The 23,512-nt window shown below is 46.3% G+C and overlaps 1 long non-coding RNA gene across 6 annotated transcripts in view; it reads right to left on the bottom strand.

Moving 5' to 3' along the window:
- LOC134363934 (uncharacterized) overlaps positions 1-23,512 on the bottom strand; it is a 244,855-nt gene that overhangs the window by 20,198 nt on the left and 201,145 nt on the right. Inside the window, exon 8 of one of the 6 annotated variants that reach the window (XR_010021785.1) lies at positions 5,220-6,253. The exons of the other annotated variants lie outside the window; for them this stretch is intronic. This is a non-coding gene — a long non-coding RNA (uncharacterized LOC134363934). Of the gene's footprint in view, positions 1-5,219; positions 6,254-23,512 lie in introns of those variants that run through there. 6 annotated transcript variants of the gene reach the window in all.

Genomic DNA, 23,512 nt, shown 5'->3' with positions numbered 1-23,512 from the left:
GGAAGAGGTACTTGCTGATTTGTTATATGAAATGAAATAAAACCAAACAGTGCCCAGAAAGGAGTTCAATACTCCCAAAGTGGTTTGACAGGTAAAGTGAAATCATTATTTATTAATTTATCCAATACATCCTTAGGAAGGATCCGTCACAAGCTGGGCACTGGGTTATGCCCAGGAGAATCCAGGTGGATGAGACAGAGAGGGCTTCCTGTTTCAAGCCAGTCAGGTAAAGACATCAGTTCACTTGGTGGAACCGATGTTCTATATTTGCAGAAAGAACCACCCATCATGGGAGAAGGCACAATCTCTTCCCATAATTTGAATGTAACCTCGGATTATACTTCACACACACTCAGCTAACAATCAGTGTAACAGAAGGACTCCTAGTGTCTCTGATGAGATGGTGTTTGGACGTAAAGCTGGGCCAGTGATTCCACCGCATGAGCCTTTGTGTGCCTCATCCCCAGGGTGGGTAACTTCTCGAGGTAGCTCTGAGGATAAGCTAAGGTTCAGAGATTGTCCTGCAAATGGCAAGGCCCTGCACACAAGAACTGAATACCGAGATCTGAACTCCCCTACATAAAGGTTGACAACCTGGAATTTAAATCATGATGGATGCCAAAGTGCAGAGAAGAAAACATGTTTACGAACTGAAAGACTGAACAGAGAAAGGTGGTGAGTGGCGGGATTCCAGGGCACCGTGCCCCAGAGGGGGCTCACGCCTATGATAGACCTCCCCATCGGCCAGTGCCAGGGCAGCTCCTGTCTTCCTGGCACCCCAAGGACAATGTGGACATTTTAAGTTGGATAACATTTCTCTGAAGGATTTTGTTCCATACCTTGAAGGGAAGTATTTTCTCTACAGCCTTGAAAAGAAATCTTACATATCTCACCTGTGGTATAGCAGAAAGAGAAAGGGCTTTCCAATGAGGTCACAGGGTTTGAATCCTGGCTCTGTGCCCTTTTGTAAGTTTATTATCTCCTAGCTCCGGGACAGTAATACTTCACAGCAGGGTAATAATGAGGACAAGGTATGGACACAGTATAGATGCTCAATAAATGGAAGTTGTTTTTTTCTGAGTGGGAAAGCCTCAGGCAACTAACAAAGCCACAGGGTCTTATCACCCAGAAGCTGTACACTGGGGAAAATCAGCTTGTTATGAAAGGGATGGTCTGGCCACACCAGAGTTAACCTTGACCTCAACTCAGCCTGGAAGAGGTGAGGCTAGGATACCTTGTCTTTCTCAGTGATGTGAAGACGCTAAATGAGACTGAAAATCCAAATATAAACCCTACCCTGTGCTCTGCGATTCTCTGAGATGATGGCTGTGCACGAGTGGAATGCATTAGGTTCTCCTGGGAAGTGAAGAAGGAGCTGCTGGAGGAAACACGGGCACCCAGGGGACCAGCCATGAGTAGGAGCAGCAGGGAAGGCTCTCAAAAAATCACCCCAGAACAATGGGGAAACATTCTGACTCCAGGTCTACCTCTCGAATTCAGCAGCCTGGGATGGGGCCCAGGACTGATCTGCGCTTTACCAAGACCCACTGATACACTTCTGATGCTTCCCAAGGCTTGGGAACCACTTGTGTGGTGGAACAGGTGCTTGCGTTGGGCTCAGGAGGCCTCGGTTTAAGACCTGGCTGGGTGTAAGATCTTAGGCCCAACTTTAACATTTTCTCAAAGAACACTAAGGCTTGGCCCAAGGTAAGAAAGCCTAGGACTTCTCTGAGGACTGCAAACATACGTATAAACAGGGAAGTATCCTTATCAGCTATGCACTAAATTATGTGTGTATGTGTATGTGTGTGTACATGTATATGCATGTACAAAAATAAATGTATATGTAAATATGCATATACACACACACACACACCCCTACATACACATGCATGTACATACACAGACACACAGGTATACATATGTATAACACATGCATATTCATATACACACACATGCGCATATGTATATAGGCATACAAACACACACACACATATGTATATAGGCATAAACACACACACACACACATTTCAGTTAATCCTCACTCAAGCTCTATTCTAGTACTAATACAATCCCCCCATGTCCCTGATGAGGAACCTGAGACACGGAGGAAATAAGAAACTTGCCTACGGTCCCATAGCTAGTCAGTGGCAGAGGCAGGATTTGAAAAAGATAACCTGACTCCATTTATAGTCACCACAGTATAACAAACTGACCCAAGAGGTTAAGTAGACTAGATACAGAAAGTAAAAAACCAGAAAAGCAACTTGTGCCCTGGGGTAGGCTGGGACCACTAATGTTGGCCCAGAATTCCTTCCATTTCTGTAGCTGCATGCTGTTTCACACGTCAACAGCTGGACTCAATTTCCTTGCCTTGAATCCAGGCTGGCCTGTGATTGCTCTGACCAGTATAAAGTGACAGAAATGATGCTGCAGTTGTTCTGTGCCTAGACTTGAAGAGGCCGGACAGCTTTTGCTTTTACCTATATGGGATCCAGCTACCATACCATGAGGAAGGTTGGGCTAGACTATTCATGAAGAGACCTCACAGAAAGAAAGAGAGGCCAGCCACTCCAGTCACCCCAGCTGAAGCACCAGGGCCCCCTGAATGCAGCCACACACTGACTCCAAATGACTCCAGGTCAGAGCAGAAGAACCAGCCAGCAGAATTCAACCAACTTTCTGAACTAGGAGAAAAATAACTTGCTATCATTTTAAGCCACTATCTTTTGGGGTGGTTTGTTGTGCAGCAAATAGATAACTGATTCATGCACCTATGTGGCTTGCAGACAGGTATAAATTTTACAATAACCAACATTATTTGTGCAGCACTGTGCCAGGTGGTCACTTCAGTGCATTACATTCATTGTCCCATTTAGTCTCTGTTGCTACCCATGCAGTAGGAAATCCATTTTATTGATGGAGAAACTGAAGCCCAGTCAGTTAAATAACTTACCCTAGGCATTGGCAGTTCTTGGATTTGTACCTAAATCTGTCTGATTCTAAAGCCTGCATGTATTCATCAGGGTTCTCCAGAGAAATGTGATCAATAGAGGTGAGTAAGTATGTGTGTGTGTGCATAGAGAACCAGAGAGAGATTTTAAGGAATTGGCTCATGAGATGTGTGGGCTAGTAAGTCTGAACTCTCAGGGTAGGCTGGCAGGCTGTAGACCCAGAGAAGCACTGAGTTGCAGCTCCAGTCCAAAGGCAGAATTCCTACTTCCCTGGGGAACTTCTGTTGTTTTCTCTTAAGGCTTTCCACTGATTAGGTGAGGCCTGCCCACATTATGGAGGATCAGGTGTTTGACTCAAATCCTACTGATTTAAATGTTCATCTCATCTAAAAACAATTCTTTAAATGACATCTTAACTGGTGTTTGACCCAAACCTGCGTACCATAGGTACCATGGCCTAGCTAAATCAACACATGAAATGAGCTATCACATGGCATTTCCCCCACTCTGTGACATGTGGTCCTGCAAACCTGAACCCAATATACCCAGGCACAGTCATGATTAACACAACTGGCAAAATAAATGAGACCTGTGGTCAGAGTCTGTCAAATTAAACAGTGGGGTGCCCAAAGCACGTGGCAAGAAGCTACTGGCCACACTGAAGCTACCAAGGAATGAGCCTTGAGGACAAGGAGAACTAGCACAGCTGGAATGGACCACCAGTGCTGCAGTCAACGGGTGATGGCAAGAGGCAGGACACCGTGGCTGGCTTCAGGAGCTGGATTTACCCTCAACTAGCTGTGTGACCTTGGGCCATACCTCACCTCTCTGAGCCTCAGTTCTCTATGTAAGTTTGCTGATCAACAGAGAACCATCAAGTTCTTTCCATGATTCTCTTCAACTTCATCTTCAGCATGGGTCACTGCCTTTTGACTGGGGGAAGAGTCCAGTGAACCCCACTTAGACACTACAAAGAAAGTGGGGTACAGAGTGCATCATCCACCTTCTGGTGGCAACACAGGAAACCACAATGGGGCTTCAAAAACTCCAGAACCCCAAGCCCTGGCTCTTCTCATCCTCTTGGCTAGTAGCACTCTGTTCCCCCTCTGCTTGGACACCGTGGATGCTAACTGAGCATTTGCAGGTATTCAATCCTCCCACCACCTCTGAACATATCCTGTAGTCACCCAGTAGCTCCTCAGCACAGATCTCAGGCTGGTGAGAAGTTATCAGTCTCACTGGGTTTTGTTTTCTTGCCCCCATGAAAGCCAGCTGTTTCCTTCAACTTGGTATCAATTGGGCCAGGAAGTTTCTTTTTCCCTGCAGTTCATTGTGTACGGGAAGATCAGAAAGCCTGTCGGATGCAAGCACGGAACCAGCCGGGCACGTGGAGATATGGGCCGGCTGTCCTGGCCTGGCCTCGCCCCAGCCCTCTTGGTCATTGGGACAGTCTGCTTGCTCACGCAGCTATACCTACCAATGACAGTGACAACAACAGGAGACTCACTATGATAATGAATCAGGAGCATTATCATCATCCTAAAGAACCTCGGGTCTGCTCCAAAGCCAGCCAGGAAACTGACATCATCCCTTCCTGTCTCATTAACCCACTGCCTCCAGTACATCTAGAGGCAGAGGATGGAACTTGTCTCCTGGGGGCAACCTCCAGTAAAACAAAGCCCTTCTGAGGAGCCCGTGTGGACATCAGGCTGGACTACATGTCATTCTCATCTCACTGGTGAAAAAGTTAAGGCTGATGATAACCAACAGGCATATAGTATTTAGCGTATGTCAGGCCCTGTTCTAAATGCCTGACATGGGCTGTGGCAGGCAGAACGATGGCCTCCCAGAGATGTCCATGCCCTAATCCCTGGAGCCAGTAAATACGTGAGGCTACATGGCAAAGAATTAAAGTTGTAGACAGAAGTAAAGTTGCTCATTTGCTAACCTTAACGTAGGGAGATTATTCTATGAATCCCATGTAGTCAGAAGGGCTCTTAAAAATGAAAGAGGGAGACAGAAGACTCAGTTGGAGCTGACACCACTATGGAAGAAGGACACGGACAGAAGTTATTCCACTAGCTATGAAGATGGAGGATGGGGACCATGAGCCAAGGAATGTGGGACATCTCTAGAAAGTGGAAAAGTCGAGGAAACAAATTCTCCCCTAGAGCCTCCAGAAAGGAACACAGTCCTGTGTTCCATGATTCTAGTCCAGTGAATTGAAAGATAATAAATTTGTGTTCTTTTAAGCCATCGAGTTTGTGGTAATTTATTACAGTAGCAAGAGAAAACTAATACATGAACCAATTCAGTTCTTATGATAATCTTGAGGTGGTATCTTAGTCCACCTTATGGCCACAAAACACTGTATAGCACCACATCTCCAAACTCCACGGCATACAATAGTAAGCATTTACTGCTCAGTATCATATCTGCCAGTCAGCTAGGGGTTGGCTGATATAATCAGGGTTTGTTTGCATTTGGCTCCATATTAGGTGTTAATTCTGAATCTGCTTTATGTCTCTTATGTTTTGTAGATCACAGGCTCCCAAAGGCATGTTGTCCCAATGAAAGGTATGCAGGAAAGCAAGCCCACGCATTTAATCCTCCACTTTGGTTATGTTGCTAACAGCATCCCATGGACCAAAGCAAGTAACATGGGCAAGACCAAAGTCAGGGCTGAAAAAGTGCATTCCACCCACCTTGAGGCCATGGTGAAGGTAAGAATGTACAATTTTATTGTGGAGGAGTAAAGAACTGGAACCAGTAATTCAATCTTCCATAGTCTCATTTTACAGATGAGGAAACCAAGACAGTCATTAAGACAACTGCTGGTAAATAAGGCAGCCAGGATCAGAAGCCAAACAGTCTGACTTCAGAAGGATGGTCAAGGACTTTACACCTCCTCATTGGCGGAACTAAGTCTCCGTGACTCTAAACCCCACTGTCTCTGGGCAAAGAGGGGGCAGCACTTAAGGGCTGCAGTGATTCTCAAAAGTATGAGAAAGACACTGGAATAGGGAAGGTCACCTACGGAAAACACAGCCAAGCTGAGCTGTTCCTCTCATCAGTGAGGCCCCATTCTCCAGTCCAGGCCTGGGGCCAAGAAGACTCTGTGGCTTTCCAGGGATGATGTGTATGGCAAGTCAAGCATCCAGGATGAGTCAGACATCCACGGCTGTCGCAAGGCCAAATGTCCTTCTCCCCCTGTCTTCGGGGGCTGGATCTGCTGCTAGGGCAGGCCAGTGCACAAGAAGCCAGCACTTCTGTTCCTTTGAGAACCGGAGGCTGATTATCTGGAGGCCAGAATAAAGGAAAGTGGTGACGAAAAGTCCAGGAAAAAAAAAAAAAAACACTATGCACATAACATGGAAGAAAAGAAAGCAGGGAGGACGGCAGGATTACTCCTGAGCACTGGAGAGAGGCTGCGGGAAGGAGGGGGAATTAGAGTGATGGAACACTCGGAACTAATATTACAGGCATTTTATACCAGGGCATCCAGCGGGGACTTCCTGGAAAGGGTCAGAAAGCCAAAATAACAATTTTGGGCCTGTCTGGGCCCTCCATAGGAAGGTCTCAGGGCAGGAAGGCCAGGGGCAAGAGGCAGTACCACTTCGTCATGAGAAAGATGCCAAAATGTGGAGACTCAGGAAGCTTGCAGAGCCAAAAAGTAACTGGGGGCTCTTCAATCCTACGGCAAGAATAGGGCATCACCAAAAGCCCTACACACTTGGCCCTACAATGTAAGTCAGTGGGAACCTCAACTTAAGATCACGACATGCTAAAACTAGCAGTAAAGGTGGGTCTACCTCCCCCATGTCCTACAGCAACTGAGCCCTGTCCCTTCTCCCTGTCAACCCAAGCCAAAGCCATTCCCTCCTGGACACTCCCTCCTTCCAGCTACTTTCACCTGAAAAGGGTTGAGATATAATCTAACCTAAAAATGAGAACCCCTTCAAGAGGGTTGATGAAACTTTCTGAGGTCACACCATAACCTATCCACTCTCCTCACAGATTTTCCCTTGCTATTAATGCATAATAAGTAGTATTGCTCTCATTCTGACCTAAGAAAACCAAAGCTCAATGAAGTTAAATTGTTTGCTCATGATCACTCAGTTAGTGAATAGGTGAGTCCAGATTTCAATACAGGGCAACTGGATTCCTAAATCCACGTCCCTCATTCCTCTTTACCACACTGCCAACTCTGTCCTCAGTGGATTAATTTCAGGAAGAACTTCCCTGAGAGATGGAACAGTGGCCCTGTGATTGAGGCACCATTCACGTGCTGAGCACCACCTCTGGGGTGGTCACCAGAAGGAAGCACCCAAAGTGCCTGGCAGAGTGGTTAAGAGCACAGACCCTGGAGCCACTATGAGATTTTGAATCCTGGTTTTCTCACCTACCATCTAGGTGAGAGAGCTGGACCACATTTCATAACCTCTCTGTGCCTCAGTTTCTTCATCAGTAAAATGAAAGCAATAACAGTATATGCACATCAATAGGGTCTTATGAGAATGACATGACATATTAGTCCATTTCCATTGTTCATAACAAAATACTCGGAACTGGGTAATTAGTAAAGAAAATGAAATTTATTGCTTACAGTTTCTGTGGGAAGTCCAAAGTCCATCTGGTGGTGGCGACGGTGACCCAGGGGTCTCACATTGTAAGATGGTGGAAACAGAGAGAGCAGAGAGAGAGAAAGACAGACTCTCCTCTTCTTTTACAGCCCTCAGAACCATGCCCCTGACCACCATTTTTAATCCATTCACTACAGCAGGGTCCTACAATCCAATCACCTCTTTAAGGCTTCACCTTTCAATTACCACAATAGGATTTCCCACCCTCTTAACAGTCACAGTGGGGGCTAAGTTTCTAATACATAAAACTTGGGAACACAATTCAAGCATCAGGGAGTTTTGGGGGGGTCATAATTCAATCCACTACACATGATGTGGTAAAAACAAAGAGCTTAGAATAGTGCCTAGCACAGTCAGTCAATAACACCATTTGTTTTTATTGTATAACTGTGGTAGACAAAATTGACTTGGTGCTTGCCCTTACAGGTTCAAATTTAGTGAAGGAAGACCAATGTGACACAAACACAAATAAATGTATCATTATCAGTCATGCTATGCAAGGAGGAGTGATGTCAGGAAGAAGGTGGAATACGAGTTTCCAGTGCTTGTCCACTCATAGAAGCATCCATTTAAACAACCGTCCAAGTGTAAAAATACCTTCACAAGAGCTAAGGAATGCTGGGGAGAGATTATAGCATCAGGGTGGAGCACAGAAATAAGACACGTTGAAGAGGGTAAGTAGGACAGTTTTACATAACCCATGTCAACCCTCCCCCAACCCAGTACGATGCCATGTGGAGAGAGCAGAGTGGAGAGAGCACCCAGCTTTGCTGTAGATACCAGCACCAGGCCAGCCCCAGTGAACCCTGGCACCAGGCTGACCCCACAAACCCAGGCTCCAGGCCTGCATCATGTGCACAGTCAATAAGCCCATCTCAGTGGCCCCCAGTGGCTGGCTGGCCTCTGCAGACCCAAGGAGAATGGCACCACCTGCCTTCTGACCCAGGCAGCAGGCCAGCCTGTCAAGGACTCCAGAAGTACCCACCTACAGACCCCACCAGGCAGCCTATCCAAAATCCATAAATGGGCTGACTGGTGAATGGCTTCCTCTGCCAAAGCCAGTCTGTAAAAAGTGTAAAAGGTGCCTACGTCTTCAAATGTACAGATACCAACTCAAGACCACATGATCATGAATAGACATGGAAACACGACCCCACTAAAAGAGTAAAATAAGCACCAGTAACCAGTCCTAAAGAAATGGAGATCTACAAATTGCCTTACAAAGAATTCAAAATAATTGTCTCAAAGAAGCTCAGCCACAGAGTGGTTAAATGGATAAAAAAAACAAGATCCAAATATATGTAGCCAACAAGAGACTCACTTTAGCTTTAAGGACACACATAGGCTGAAACTGAAGGGACTGTAAAAGATATTCCATGGAAACAGTAACCAAAACAGAGCAGGGCGGTAATACTTATTTCAGATAAAATAGACTTTAAGTAAAAAACTGTCACAAGGGACAATAAAGATTATTACACAATGATAGAGAGGTCAATTCATCAAGGTGATATATATGTAAAATAATATATATATATATATATGCACCCAACAATGGAGCACCAAAATATATAAAGCAAATAATAATAGAAGGGAGAAATAGATATCAGTACAATAATAGTAGGGGATGTCATACCCCACTTTCAAAAATGGATAGATCATCCAGACAGAAAATCTATTAGGAAAAAGCAGAATTGAACAATATTATTGCTTAAATGGACCTAACAGACATATACAAAACATTCCACCCAATAGCATCAGAATACACATTTTTCTCAAATGCACACAGAACATTCTCTAGAATGGATCACATGTTAGGTTATAAAACAAGTCTTAACAAAATTAAGAAGACTGAAATCATAACAAGTATCTTCTCTGACTACAACGGTATGAAACGAAATCAGTAACAGGAAGAAAACTGAAAAGCTTACAAATATGTGAAAAATAACATGCTCTTGAACAAAGAAGAAATCAAAAGGGAAATAAAAAAGTATCCTAAGCCAAATTAAAATAGAAACACACCATACCAAAAATTATGGGATGCAGTTAAAGCTGCTCTGAAAGAGAAGTTTTTAGTGATAAACACTGATTGAGGAGAAAGATCACAAACAAACCACCTAACTTTACACCTCAAGAAACTAGAACTATGTGAGATGACTGATAAGTTAATTACCTTGATTTTGGCAATCACTTCACAATCTATACATATATCAAAAGATCACATTGCACACTCAAATATATACAATTTTTATTTGTCAATTATACCTCAATAAAGCTGGAAAATCAATCAATTAATCATTCAATCATGCTATGATGGAAAAACAGAATGCAATAGGAGGAAACAACAGGAAAGCTAAAGGGTAGGAAGGCACTGAAACAATCACCAGAAAAAATGGAGGGAACAAGCACTCTAAGCAGAGAAAGAGCACATGCAAATGCCCTGCGGTGGAAGGGAATAGGGCAACTTTGTGTCACTCGGCCGAGGTTGGTGGGCTGAAGAACTGTAAATGAGAAGAACCAGTGGGGCCAACTTATGCAGAGCCCCATAGGGATTTTGGTCTTTTTCCCAAGAGCAGAAATGCAAAGGCCTGGGTGTGTTTGGTGAAGAAGACATAATTTGATTCATATTTCAGAAAGATCATGCTGGCTACTGAGTGAAGAAAGGACTGCACAGCGAAAAGACTGGATCCAGAGTTGAATCTGGAGGCTGTTGCTTGTGGTCTAGGTGAGATACAAAGGTGACTTTGATAAAAGTGTTGGTGATGAAGGAAAAATAAACTCAGCTGAAGCCCCAGATCCCTGAGGTCCACAAGGAGAGAATCCGCAAGGAGAACAGGATGGTTAGCAGGCCTGCTCTCACCCACTGTCCTGGGTATGAAAAAGCCACCAAGAGCAGTCAAGGCACCATCATGATCAGCCCACTTGGAATGTTCTAGAAATAATATCTTGAAGATTTTTACCTAACAAGGACTTTTGCTGAAGGGAAGCCAGAGCGGGGGCAATGGGAGACATTTATGCATTACACATTCCACAACCCCACAAGGCCACTGATGGTTTCCTAAGAGGGCACCGTATCCTCTTCAATCTGAAGGGGTGGGGTGTCCATATGAAGGGATCATCCTTTCATTGGGCACAAAACTCCCCCTGCCATCTCCACATCTGCAGTCCAGGCCAAGCACAGGTTCTCAGTAGGATGACCTCCTCACTAGAGGATGGGTTCTGTGGGGACAGAGTCTCCAACTACGCCTCCTAGTGACTTCAGTGCCCAGCACAGACCTAATGTGCACTCAGATTTTGTTCCTTGAAAGAACAAATGCCTCTCTTCCATTCCCTTAGGAGTTAACTGCAATCACCAATCACTGGTTCCCATGGCCAACTTGAGAACCACAGGCCACAGGAGATGCCCTGATGGAATTCAGACCATGCTGGGAAGTCAGACATTGGCAGAAAACGTTGAGGCCCATTCCTGCTGTCCACATATGAGGAACTAGGAGTCTTTCAAACAGAGGAAGATGGGTGTGGGCAGAAGAACCCAGAGGGGAAGTAAAAGGCGGAATGGGACACGAGGACAGATGGGATTTGGCTAATCAGAGGGGCAGCCACTTAGAGGGACAGGAAAACCCCCACTCATGGAGTCCCTGCCATGAATCAAGCCCCAGTAAGAGCCTGTAAACAAGTTCTTCTCACAAGAACCCATGTGAATGGCACAGCTCCCATGTCACTGTCAAGGGTACTGAAGCTGAGAATGGTGCTGTGGTGTGCCCAGGGTCACAGAGCCAGCAATCGTAGAGCTGGGGGCTGAACTCAGCCCTCTCTGAGCCGGAGCCCATGCACCTCTCAGGAATCCAAGGAAAAAGAAACAGTCAGATCAAAGCATAAAAGTTAAAGAAAGTAAGTTTGGTGGGCTTCCAAGACAAGAGGCAAGACCTGCTTACCAAGACCAGATCCTCACTCTAGAGGTTCAAAGGTGATCAGGCTGGATTTACAGGAAGGGGCAATGTGGAGGTGGGCCTTCCGTGCCACACGAAGAGGTCTGGCTTCCAGCCTATTGGTGACAGGGAGCTATTATTTTTTAGCTCTTTCTTGGGGAGAACTGTGGTTTCAGAATTGGATTTGGCCATTGCGGGGAGAGGGGAGAGAGAGGAAAACTCAGTAAGACAAGAAAACTCAATGAGACCAACATGAGGCCTGGGACAGGAGGGGAGGAAATGGGGATATGGGTGCCAACAGGAAGGAAGCAGAGGCAGGAACTGCTGGCTAGAATGGGTCCAGGAAGAGGAAAACAACTTCCCCTTCCCTTTCTGATGGTAGCAAGATTATTACTTGACAGCAGGGCTGGACAGGGCAGGACTTCCCAAAAATCATTACAGAAAAAGCCCCAAGCATGTCCCCAACAGAGGTAATGTAATCAACTCTGATGTCTCCTGCCCACCCTGGAGCTCATCTGCAGTGAGCTTTGGCCTCAGACAGGCCCTCGGGGGCCCAGCGGTGCCCCTTCCTCCAGTGTCTCAGGCAAATGAGACACAAGTCAGTGATGAGAAGATCGGGAAAAGTGGTGTCACCATACACTACAGAAAGTGAAACTAAGGGGCAGAGTTTCGGTTTGCCTAACACCACACAGCAAGTGTGTGCCAGAATCAGGATTCAAACCCAGGGCCTTCTATGTAGATCTTACCTGGATCAGCCAAAGACCCAGCAGGAAGGCAGTGGAAGAATAAACCCTGACTTTACCTTCTTCCTACCCACCCATCCTGCCAGGGCCTCCCAAACAGAAGCCAGCGGCCCGGGAGCCCTGAGCGCACCCATCCTGTGGACGCATCCACACAGATGGGCCTTTTGGGCACAGAGTAAGGCAGAGAAGAACGGGGGATGGAGCTGGGGGTACATGGAAGTTCCCCAGCACGCCATCACTCCAGCAGGCCAGCCCTTGGCGGGCAGCAGGGCCTCGGCTGCCTCCGCCCTACAGAGCCACAGCATGGAATCGGCAGCCCTGGACTCTGCGGCAGGGGCCGCCTGCCTCGGGTGGAGGGGCAGGCCCACACAGGCCAGCGTGCTGCCTGCACCCGAAGCTGGGCCAGCATCTCCCCACTCCCTGCTTCCTTCCTCCTTCACACTATCCTGCCCCGCCCTCTCTCAGCCATCCCAAAAGGCCACAATCTCAAAAGTGCCCACTTCTGATGAGGCAGGCTATCTGGAGTGGCTGTCTTCAGAGATGAGGGCCAGCTGATGCCCACGACAGCCCAAGCTGCCCACGTGGGGCTCTGGCCAGCCCCTCCCGCCCTCCCTGCCAGCCCTGCACAGGGAGAACTGGCAGCCAGTAAAAAGAAAGAGCTTCTATCTCTGATACCGCAGGGCCTCTGATAAGAAATGGCATCCCTTGCTGGGTAATATTACCCAGCCCGATAAGAATCTCTATCAAGCTCAAACATATGGCTGGCTACAGAACACAGAGCCCGGTGGAGCAGGATAATTTATTTGTTTAGCTGAAAACCCCAGGCGGCTGAGAGAAGTGCACTGAATAAAAGAGCCAGCGCCAAATTATAACCTCTGGTGACTTAGCGTTGGGATTTCTCCTGGGAAGGAAGAGGCACCTGAGAACAACAGGGGCCTCCTACTTTTCTCCCCACACAATAAGCCCTTTCGCCTTCCTCTTTCTTCAAAGGGCATCTGCACTTATGTTATCACGTTCAATCCTCACTACAACCTCCAGAAGCATTTTCAGCCTCTTTCACAGATAAGGAAATAGATATTCAGCAAGATTAAGTAACATGGCCAAGGTCACCCAGGCAGCTATGCAGGAGCCTGGACTCAAACCTCACCAGGTCTGACTCACCAGCACACTATCAGGTGGGGAGGCTGATCCAGCCAAGGGGCGGCTCGGCTAGTACAACCAAATTAATCATTAAGTCAGATCTGCCCAAGCTAACTGACAATGTCAGCTACACGTTATAATCCGGGAGGTCCATTTCAAGCCTCTCCCCCCCCCCCCCCCCGCCTCTTGTTGCTTCTCTGTAACCTGGGGGAGAATGAGGAAGCCTTGCAGAGCACAGAACACAAGGAAGAGGAGGGAAGACCAGGGACAGTACCCAGGAGTGGGAGAAGAAGCCTCAGGGCTTAGACTCTAACCTCACGTGTTTGAGGAGTAGCAGGTAGAAGAAAACTGTGGAAAGAAAACTCCCCCCTCTGTTTGTTCATTTATTCATTCACAAATATTGATGAGATGCCTATGACATGACTGCTCTGAGTTTGACCCTGGTGACACCACTACAAACAGGCTGTGCAGGTCCTGCCTTCATGGAGGGTCTGTCTCCTGGACTTACTGACAGGTCAGCAAGGAGGCAGTAACAATAGAGTGTGTTAAGTGCACTTGCGGATGCAGACATTCAGGTAGCCGATCTGGGGTCAGCGGCTGTGCATTAGTGTGTAGCTCTTAAGCACACTCCACACACTGCCCTATGCCCTGCTAGTTCTTTCTTATCAACATTGTTAAGGTTGACGTTGCTCTTTGATAGTTAATAGAGCTTCAAGATTGCTCCCTATCAGTTTATAAAGCCACTAATTATTTTTTATTTACTTTTAAAAATTGACATAAATTGTATATTTTATGTTGTACGACATTAACATATGCATAGTTACATACTTCACATAGTTACCTTTTTTTTTACTTCATCTTTTTTTAACAGTTATATAGTATTCCATCTCATGGAAGTATCATGACTTAATCAACTAATCCCCAACTAAGAAACATTTAAATTGAGTCTCATTTTTTCTATTTCAAACAATACTGAGATGACAATCATACTCACACTATTCTGTCCCTGTGCCTATGTTTCTGTGGGATACATTTCTAGGATTCACCCAGCATCTTCTAAACTTAATGTTTCCTGTCTTCTTCACTGTAGCTGTGGCAAAGTCTCCATACTGCCCCTTTAAAAGCTAATGGTTCCCCATGTGCCCACTCTCTTCAGACCCTGGTGGGGCTCTCCTCAAAGGTGCACAATCATTGCCATTTCCATAAAAGCACATGAAAAAAAATTTAATCTCTGGTGGCCAAGAAACCATTCCTTCTGCCCTTGCCTCCTCTGGCCCATGGTGGTTTTGTCCAGAACCAAAACAAACACTAAGCAAGACACCAGCCTCTCTTCACACAGGCCATTCCCAGAGCTAGTTGGTTTTATTCCTCTTTTTCTTCTGGCCTTGAGCTATTCAAGAATACAGAGAGTGCAAGGCCGGAGAGAGGCAAATCTCCACTGGAGTCTAGGATTCATCTAAAATCGCAGCCTGGCCTAGAAAAGCACAGCAAATGTCAATTGTGCAATTTGGAACCTAAAGTACCTTGTAGAAAAGCATTGGTCACAACCAGAAAATCTTCAGATAGTCAAAAGATAAAGAGAGTGTGTCTCCATGGCAGAGACAAAGTAGAACCTAAGGTCAAGGAGGTCATGCTACATGTGAGAGATCAGTCACCCACTGAAGGCTTTGCAGTAGACACTAGCAGAGAACAAACATGAGTAAGACAGAGCCCCACTCCTCACAAAACTCATGGTCCCCTGAAGGGGACTGAGAAAAAGATTGCAATCTATGTGATCACAGATGGAGGAACCAAGAGGAAGGTATCACTTACTCTTCCTGGGTAGGTTAGTGAAGAGGATATTTGAGCTAGGTATTGAAGAATAGTTCAACAAGCAAAGAAAAGGGAGGGGATGTTCATACAATATTAACAACATGTGTAACATGCAGTGTGAGAAGAATGTCCAACCAGTGGTCAGGCTATGAAGTGTGTCCCTCACTGCTGTGCTAAGAAGTTTGGTTTTCCCCTTCCTGGTGCTTTGAGTGGCCATGCAGTCTCCTGAGCAGCAGAGAGACAGCTCAGAACTATGCTTCAGCATCACCATGGAGGATAAAGTGGTGAGAGAAAATTCTCAGCCATGTGGAAACCAGTATAGTATGGTTCCAAGATCATCCTGCAAAGCAACAGACATAGTGGTTAAAGCAGTGGCCTCCAGAGCCAAGCTCCCTGTGTTCAGATCCCAGCTTTGCCACCACCATCGCAAGCAAGTTACTTATCAATTTCAAGTACAATTTTCTCATCTGTGAAATGAGAACAACACCAGCAGAGGCTTATCCAGGCTATTGTGCAGACAGTGAACTAAATTGTTCATGTAAAGTGCCTACAACAGTGCCTGGCACATAGCAGGGCATAGCTATTGCTATTGGGATTGCTCCCATCTCTCTTGGCCCCTTGGCTTCCTTCTTCTCGCAGCATTGTCATATCTTCTGAAACATGAGCTGCCACGGATCTCAGCAAAGGTGAGCAGGTTGGAGTCAGGCTTGCTTTAGAAAGGCTGGAACTACTGTCTGAAATAGAGTTTTGAGATTGCCGGTTTCTTGTTAGCTTCCCAACATCCCCGTAACAAGAATGTGCTGAGACAGTGGTTCTCAAACTTTGCTACTCAGTAGAATCACCTGAACATACTACAAATCCCAATGTCCAGGCAAAATCAGAATCTTTGGGGGCAGAATACCAGCAGCAGGATTTTTTAATTTCCCAGGTGATTCCAATATTCAATCCAGTTTGATCTAAGAGTCTAATCCAACATGAAAGGAAAACATGGCAAAGGGGCAAGTACTGCCACCACTGAGCTCCAGAAGCCACGTCGGCTCATTATGATACCCGTACTCATTATATCTTACAAGACAGCTTGGATGTCACAGGGAGATAACACACTTGAAAGTGCCTTGGATCATTAAAATTATAACAAGCCCCTCAAGTCTCTTTGGGAAGCAGGTAAGCGTACAGAATACCAACAGATACAGACATCTGGGTAACTCTTGTGGAAAAAGCATGGGGTGGATGCAGACAGCTAGTTCTGGACCTAGGCTCTCTCACTGATGCAACGTTCCTGGACATCATATCATTTTGGAGCCTCAGTTTCTTCAGTGGTGAAATAGGGATAAGAACCACTGACCCATCAGACAAGGTGTTTACAGGTGCAAGCTGGAAGACGCAGGTCACACTATGAGGACTCAGGCAAATGGAAAGCATTTTCATTTAACGTTTTCTAGGGCTTCACTAGGGCATGAAAAGTTCAGGAGAGAGAAATGTCCCCTACACACTGTGCTTCACTAGGGGAAGGGAGGAGGCAAGGGGAGTGCTGGCCACATGAAAGAGTTCTTCAGGATGGGCTGTGACAGCGCCCACAAGGGTGCTAAGTGTGGCCAGCGATAGGGCAGGGGCATGGGGTGTGTCCAAGGGAGGCCCTGTGGAGATGTTAAGATAGGATATGTTATCTTGGAACAAGGGAACAACCGGACCATTGTCCTAGACCTGAATCTGACAAGAGGGCATAAGACTCTACAAAATACGTCCCCAAAACAACTGTCCAGAATGGTCCCAGCAAAGCACTGGCCCATATGTATGTTCATTCATTCATTCAATAAGAGCACACCAATCATGTACTGAAAATCGGGTAAGCTGCCGAGATGACTAAGGCTCAACCTGCACACAATGTGCTAAAATACAATAAAAATAACAAGTAAGTAGTAAATAGCCTCCATTCGTTGAAGGCTGACTATGCACCAGGCACCATGTTGGTGTTTTATATTGAACACCCTTTATGGTAAGGGTATTCACTCCATTTTAGATGTATGGAAACTGAGGCTCAGAGAGGCTGATTAACCAATGGAGGTTTCTGGGGCAGGGAACAGCTGTTGTAAGCATTATTATCATTATTACTTTTATTAAACATTTACGGGTCCTGATTGTGCTGCAGGCACTGTACTAAGCTTTTGTTTGTTATCTCCAGAGAAGCAGTAAGGATGTAAATTAGAACAATTTAGGCTCTGGGCTCGGAATTTTCCTGCCAGTAGCTGGGGTACCTTGAGCAAGTTACTTTATCTCTCTGTCCCTAAGTCTGGGCCTAGAGGTCATCTCTAAAATAGAGACCCATCCACTCGACAAGCATTTACTAACCACCTACTATGTTCCAAGAAATAACGCATTAAACAAAACTAACAAAAATCTCTGCATTCATGGGGCTCATGGTGGCGGGGAGGGGGATGAGTGACAGTCAACAAACAAACAAGTAAATAAACAGTGCGTCAGATGATGGCAGGTGCCATGGAGATCAAGAAAGACAGAAAGGAAAAGAAAGGTATGGGTGTGAGGAGGGTACTGTCTATATAGTGACCAAGACAGGTCTCTCTGCTCAGGAGACATTTGAGCTCCACGTGTGTGTGTGTGTGTGTTATTTGCTGAGCTTCCTATGTGCTAGGAACCATTCTAAGGTTAGGTTAGGTGTTTCACATGGAATAACTCATCTTACTCTTCCTGACATCCCTAGAAGAAAGACAGTGATACTGCTGATACATTCCCATTTTACACAGGACAAAACAGAGGCACGCAGAGTTTAAATGACTTGCTCCAGTGACAGAAGTGGCTCAGAGTTGAGCAAGTTGTTGACTCTGCAGCTCCAACTGCAAACTGCTGCGGCAAAGGCTTCCATTCCTAGTGCGGATGCTCTGTAGATTGTCGCTGTGATTGTTGTAAAAACTCCCACAGGAAAAGAAGCAGAAAGTGCAGAGCACAGACAGGCAAGCATAGGCACAAAAGTGTGTTTTCAACCCATCTGGAAAATAAAGGAACACTAGCTGTTGACCTCCCTCCCTCTGTATCTGTCTCTGACGAAGAGACCACCTTCACTCCCTTTTATTTGTTTTGACTCAATTTTCTCAAAGGGAAAAGGCCTGAGGCTCTGTGTCCATTTTAAAGCTGGCTTCTGATTTGTGAATTTGTTAGGGTTCTGCACTCTCCCACCCCAAAGAAAAAGCTGTGCCACCCAGGCCCGTGATGGTCCCCTCGCCCCTGCTCATGGCCTTCATTCCAGAGCACACTTTGGTATTTTTCTGCTCTAGCCACAGACTCTAGCAAATGGGAATGGGAGAGCCGATGAATGCCCTAGAGGTCCTGGGAAGGCAGACAAGGTAATACTGGTCCAAGGTCTGACTGCTCCTTTGGAAGAAAAGCACCTGCCCTGGAGGTTTTCTCACACTCTACAAAGCCAGAAAACTCCTTAAAAGAGACTGCCCAGGAACCTGCTTCCAGGAAATCACCATCTTTCTTTTTCCTTGGGCACCCACTGGTCTGGAGCTCCTGGAAGCAAGGCCTCAGGATTTCAGCTCAGTCACCAGCATTGGTAAGCAGAGTGTGCTTGATGAATGGATGGATGGCTGGCTGGATGGACGGATACAAAGTGAAGGAGGGAAGGAACAGGGAGATGTGGAGTGAAGGGTGAGTAAAAAAAATTCTGTGACCCTGTGACATGACCTCAAAAGTAGAAATAAAGAGGAGAAATGGATTAAAGCAAATGTTTACTAATTGGAAATAGTTGGGGGGGGGAGGGGGAACTATGAAATATTATGCAGCAGTTAAAAAAGAATGAGGTGTGTATACATAGCCACACGTAGACACGCACAGATAACCCCGGATACTATTGAGTGAAAAATGAAGATGCTGAAATACTTAATTCCCTCTAGTTCTGAATGCCATGGAGCCCACGGAGTCAGAGACAGAGCTTGCGGCTGGACCTGGGGATAAACCTGGAGGGAGATCAGCTGCAAGTCCCTGGCCTCAGGTGGACACTTCCATCTACAAGGAAAGGAAGCCCGTGTCGCTCTCTGTCTCTAGGCAACAGCATCTTGTGACCTGGCATCCAGACTCCTGGTTTTGCTCCCTCTGCTTCTCCAAAATACTTGTACTGATTTCTGAACAAAATAAGTTAAAAGAGACCCCCTCCTTGCCTGGCCCCCAGCCTGCAATAACCATGAAAAATAGTGCATCAACACCAAGCTGCACATGAGAAACTAGGGGATTTATCTGGCTACAGGTTTCACCCGCAGGGTGTTTCAAATATTTTTGAATTAGTTGCCCACAACTAAAGTTCAGGAACTTTAATTCCATTGTAAAATTCAAAAATTAATCTGAGTGTACTGGACACAGATTCCCATAATACGACAGTTGGTTGGATGCTGGAGCGGTGGCAGTCTGACCCGTTTATTTAGGACATGCATTCCCTCCCACCCCTGACAAAAGTCCCAGTGCCCAGACACCACCCAGCCCAAACTGATCACAGATGAAGACACACAGCTGCTCAGAGAGGTGAGAACACTCGCCTAAGGTCACACAGAGTAGGTGCGGAAAAGGTGCGATCCCTCTTCTCACCCATCATAAGGGTCACGGCTGACACTCCTGTGACAAAAGACAAGTTAACAAGAGAACACATGACACACTTATTTAGTCAATGTTCTGTGTGACCCAGGAGGCTTCAGAAATGAAGACTCGAAGATCAGGGAAAACTGTCTCTCTTTCTTTATGCTTAGATTTGATGAAGAATGGACAGCCATATAGAAATGTGATTGGACAAAAGGGCATGATCTAACGGTAATAGACTCAGGGGGGAAGTCCAGCAAGGCCTGTCTGTTCAGCGCCCTCTCGGCCTCTCTGTGCAGCATTCCTTCCTCCTGGGTTTCAGGCAGGATCCCTCTAGAACACAGGTCTTGTGACGTACTACCACACAAGGTAGGTCAGTAAAATTCTTTATGACCAGCTCCTGCACAGAAAGGCTGGGGGGGGGTCACAGTAATATCTCTAGGTTCTATGTCCTAGTTTGGGAGAGAAGGAGAAGTGGGAGACGGGAGACCAGAAGGCCAGAGAGAGAACTTGCTTCTGAGGCTGCTTCTGAGGCCTTCCCATCTCCTTAGATCAAAGTACTCAACATGCCCAAGTGTCATACTTTGGCCTATCGTTTTCTGAGCTCCAGAGACAGCAAGCCAGAGGCAGCACCAGAACCAGAACTCAGTATTCCTCACACAAAGACCTGTGTCCCTTCTACCTGCCAGCCGTAGAAAGTTGATGATTCATCTAATGCTCGGCTGAAGTAAGGTTCCAAGGATTACCCTGGGTCCAGAGCAACATCCAAGTCAGGGAGAAGTGATGCTCTTACACTACAAGATGGTCCAAACACATTGCAACACTGTCACCACAATCAGCCCGGGCCTGGTCATCAAGATGACTCTTGCTTGATGTTGTTTTTTGCTTCATGATTTCCACATCCAGAGGAACAATATTTCTTTACAAATCAATTGTCTCCAGCAACCCACCTACACAGTTCTTGGAAAATATGGGTTAAACATTCTGCTTGAAAAAAAAAAAAAATGAGAAATAAAGAGGGTGAGGGAAATTCATCACCATGGTCCTGCACTTTCCATTATTCACACCAAGCATTTTTCAAGTCACTAAGTTCAAATGATCCTGTCCCTTGGGGCTGTGGAACTATTTTTACCAACTCTTGCCAGTAAGGAAGCTCCACATGCTAAATGGCTTCAAGAGGCTGGAGGTTAGAGGAAGTGAAAACGGCTTGAAAGGAAGATGCCGGAATAATAATTTCTGACATAGGAGAAGGAATGGCTGGATGCCATTGTCCTGCCTAGATCACTGCAGGGACTGCAACACAGGAACTGCTAAGCATGTGTCAAATAACCGGTGGCCCACTGGGATCACTTCCCAAACTTCCAGAAGAAATAAGGAGATACTTGGCTCTGATTTTAAGAGGAGGCAGCATTCAGTAATGGGGGCTGCCTGGAACATAGTGAGTGCTCAGTAAATACCACACACACGCATGCATGCATGCACATTCACATGCACACATGTGGTTTCTAAATCTCTTGACCTGTGTGGTGTAGCTCAGTGGACTTGCTCCTCTCTGTCCATACTTGCCCACTTGATGATCACACCCAACCTCAAGACTTAAAAAAATAACTGGACTCTCAATATGAATCCACATATGTTCATTTTTGTATAAATTTTGGATATCTAAATTTGTCCCTATAGTTCACGTATTAGTCAGGACTTTCCAGAGAAACAGACCAATAGGACAATTGGCTGGGGCCGGTGCGGGAGCAGAGGAGGGATTGGGGAGACAGAGGGAGAGAGATACCTTAAGGAATTGGCTCATGCAGTTATGGGGACTGGCACATCTAAAATCTGCAGGGCAGGCCAACAAGCTGGACTGAAGAGAGAACTGGTACCGCAGCTCTAGTCCAAAGGCGGTGTGGAGTCAGAATTCTCACTTCCCAATTCCTTCGGAGACCTCAGACTTTTTCTCTTAAGACCTTCAACTGATTGGATGAGGCCACCACAGCACGGAGGGCAGCGTGCTTTACTCAAAGTCTCCTGGTTTAGATGTCAACCTCATTCAAAAGATGCCTTCACAGTGACATCTGAACTGGTGTTTGAGCAAATGTCTGGGTACCATCACCTAGCCATGCTGGCACATAAAATTAACCTTCACACTCCAGATTCACATGTCTAGCTGCTTCCTCAGTGTCTCCTCTTGGGTGTCTGGCCAACATCTCAAACATAACAATTCCACTTCTGAAAAAAACTGAAACAAATACCCCCCTCCCCTCACTGATCCCCCCATATCAATAAATGAAATGGTATCCTCTAGTTGCGCAAAATAAAAACATCAGAATTGTCTTTCTGGCAACCCATGTCCCATCCACCAGCAAGTCTTACCTTGAAGATACATTCAGAATCTGATGACATCTCAGTCTCCTCTGCCAGGCCACGTGGCCAGGACATGCTGTCTCTTCCCTGGATTACCAAAATGTCCTCCTAATTGGTCTGTTTTCCCACCTTTGCCACTTTTGGTCCATTTTCACAAAGCAGCCAAAAAGATCCAGTTAAAATGCAAGTCAGAATCTGCTTAAAAGTGTCCAATGGCCCCACCACAACAGAGAAAAAGAGCCAATGTCCTTACCATGACCCCTTTGGAACCATGTCATCCCCAAGTCTTTTTTGCTTTTTATGGCTAGAACATCTTTACCCCAGAGGAGGCCTGCCCATCTCCCAGTGCCCAGATAGAACGTGTCCTAAAGCCCACCCAGCTGGGAGGGAAGCAGCACCGGCCACAGACCTTATAAACTGAGCAGTGATCGTATGACCATAAAGACCTCAGGGCATTAACCTGAGGACAGCGAGAGTGGGAGGGGCACTGAAAGTTATTAACTGGAGAGGAGGAGGGCACAGGGTGGCATTTGTGTCTTTGGAAGATTCCCTAAGGCAGCGGGTCTGGACTACTATTTGAATTATATTTAAAAAGAGAAAAATTAGGTAATCAGGTGGCCAGCCAGGTAAGGAAAGGTGGCAGGGGAAGGAAGGGAGAAAGGAAGAGAGGCAAGAAGCTGAGCAGGTGCTCTGTGACCTGTGATTTCCACTACTAAGCAGCCACAATTTCACACACCAATGGTCAGAGGAATTACAGGAGCAAAGGCAGAAAGAAGAAACGCTGCTTGATTGTGGCCAGGAGGAAGGAAGCCTTCCGGTGACCACGAGGAGGGGTCCCGTGCTGAGCAGCATGGCTTGGCAAGAGGGGCTGACGCCTCCCTCCCACCCTCCTGCTCATCCCTCAGACAGGACCTGAGCACAAAGGCAGGATGGCTACCAGGACCCTTCTGTGTTCTGAGGCCTTGGCTGAAGACATCTGGGGAGAGAGAAAGGAAGCACTATTTATCCTACAGCAGAATATCAAGTCTCCTTCCGAGGACCTGCCCGGCTCTCAGCACGGCACTCTCAACCCAGCACACAGCCTGCTGCAGAACGTTTTTGCAAGCAATAATGGATTTTGTCCCCAAGGATGCAACTAACAGAAATTGGGCCCTGTCAATGAGTATGTAGGATGATCTTGAAGGATCTAAGAGAGGGCTTGCCAGAGGCGTGGCAGGGCGGGTGAAAGGGTGACTTGATTCTCTACGGAGTTCTGGTACCCCAGAGATGAGCTCATTAATGTGCTGCACCCCCTTCTCAGCACGTTCACCACCAGAAATGACATTCTTTCCTTCCTAGCTGCCCCCACTTGG

This window comes from Cynocephalus volans, chromosome 15, assembly GCF_027409185.1.
Source record: "Cynocephalus volans isolate mCynVol1 chromosome 15, mCynVol1.pri, whole genome shotgun sequence".
Taxonomy (NCBI): domain Eukaryota; kingdom Metazoa; phylum Chordata; class Mammalia; order Dermoptera; family Cynocephalidae; genus Cynocephalus; species Cynocephalus volans.
Note: the sequence above shows the minus strand (reverse complement) of the source record. Positions and strands in the feature narration are given on the sequence as shown.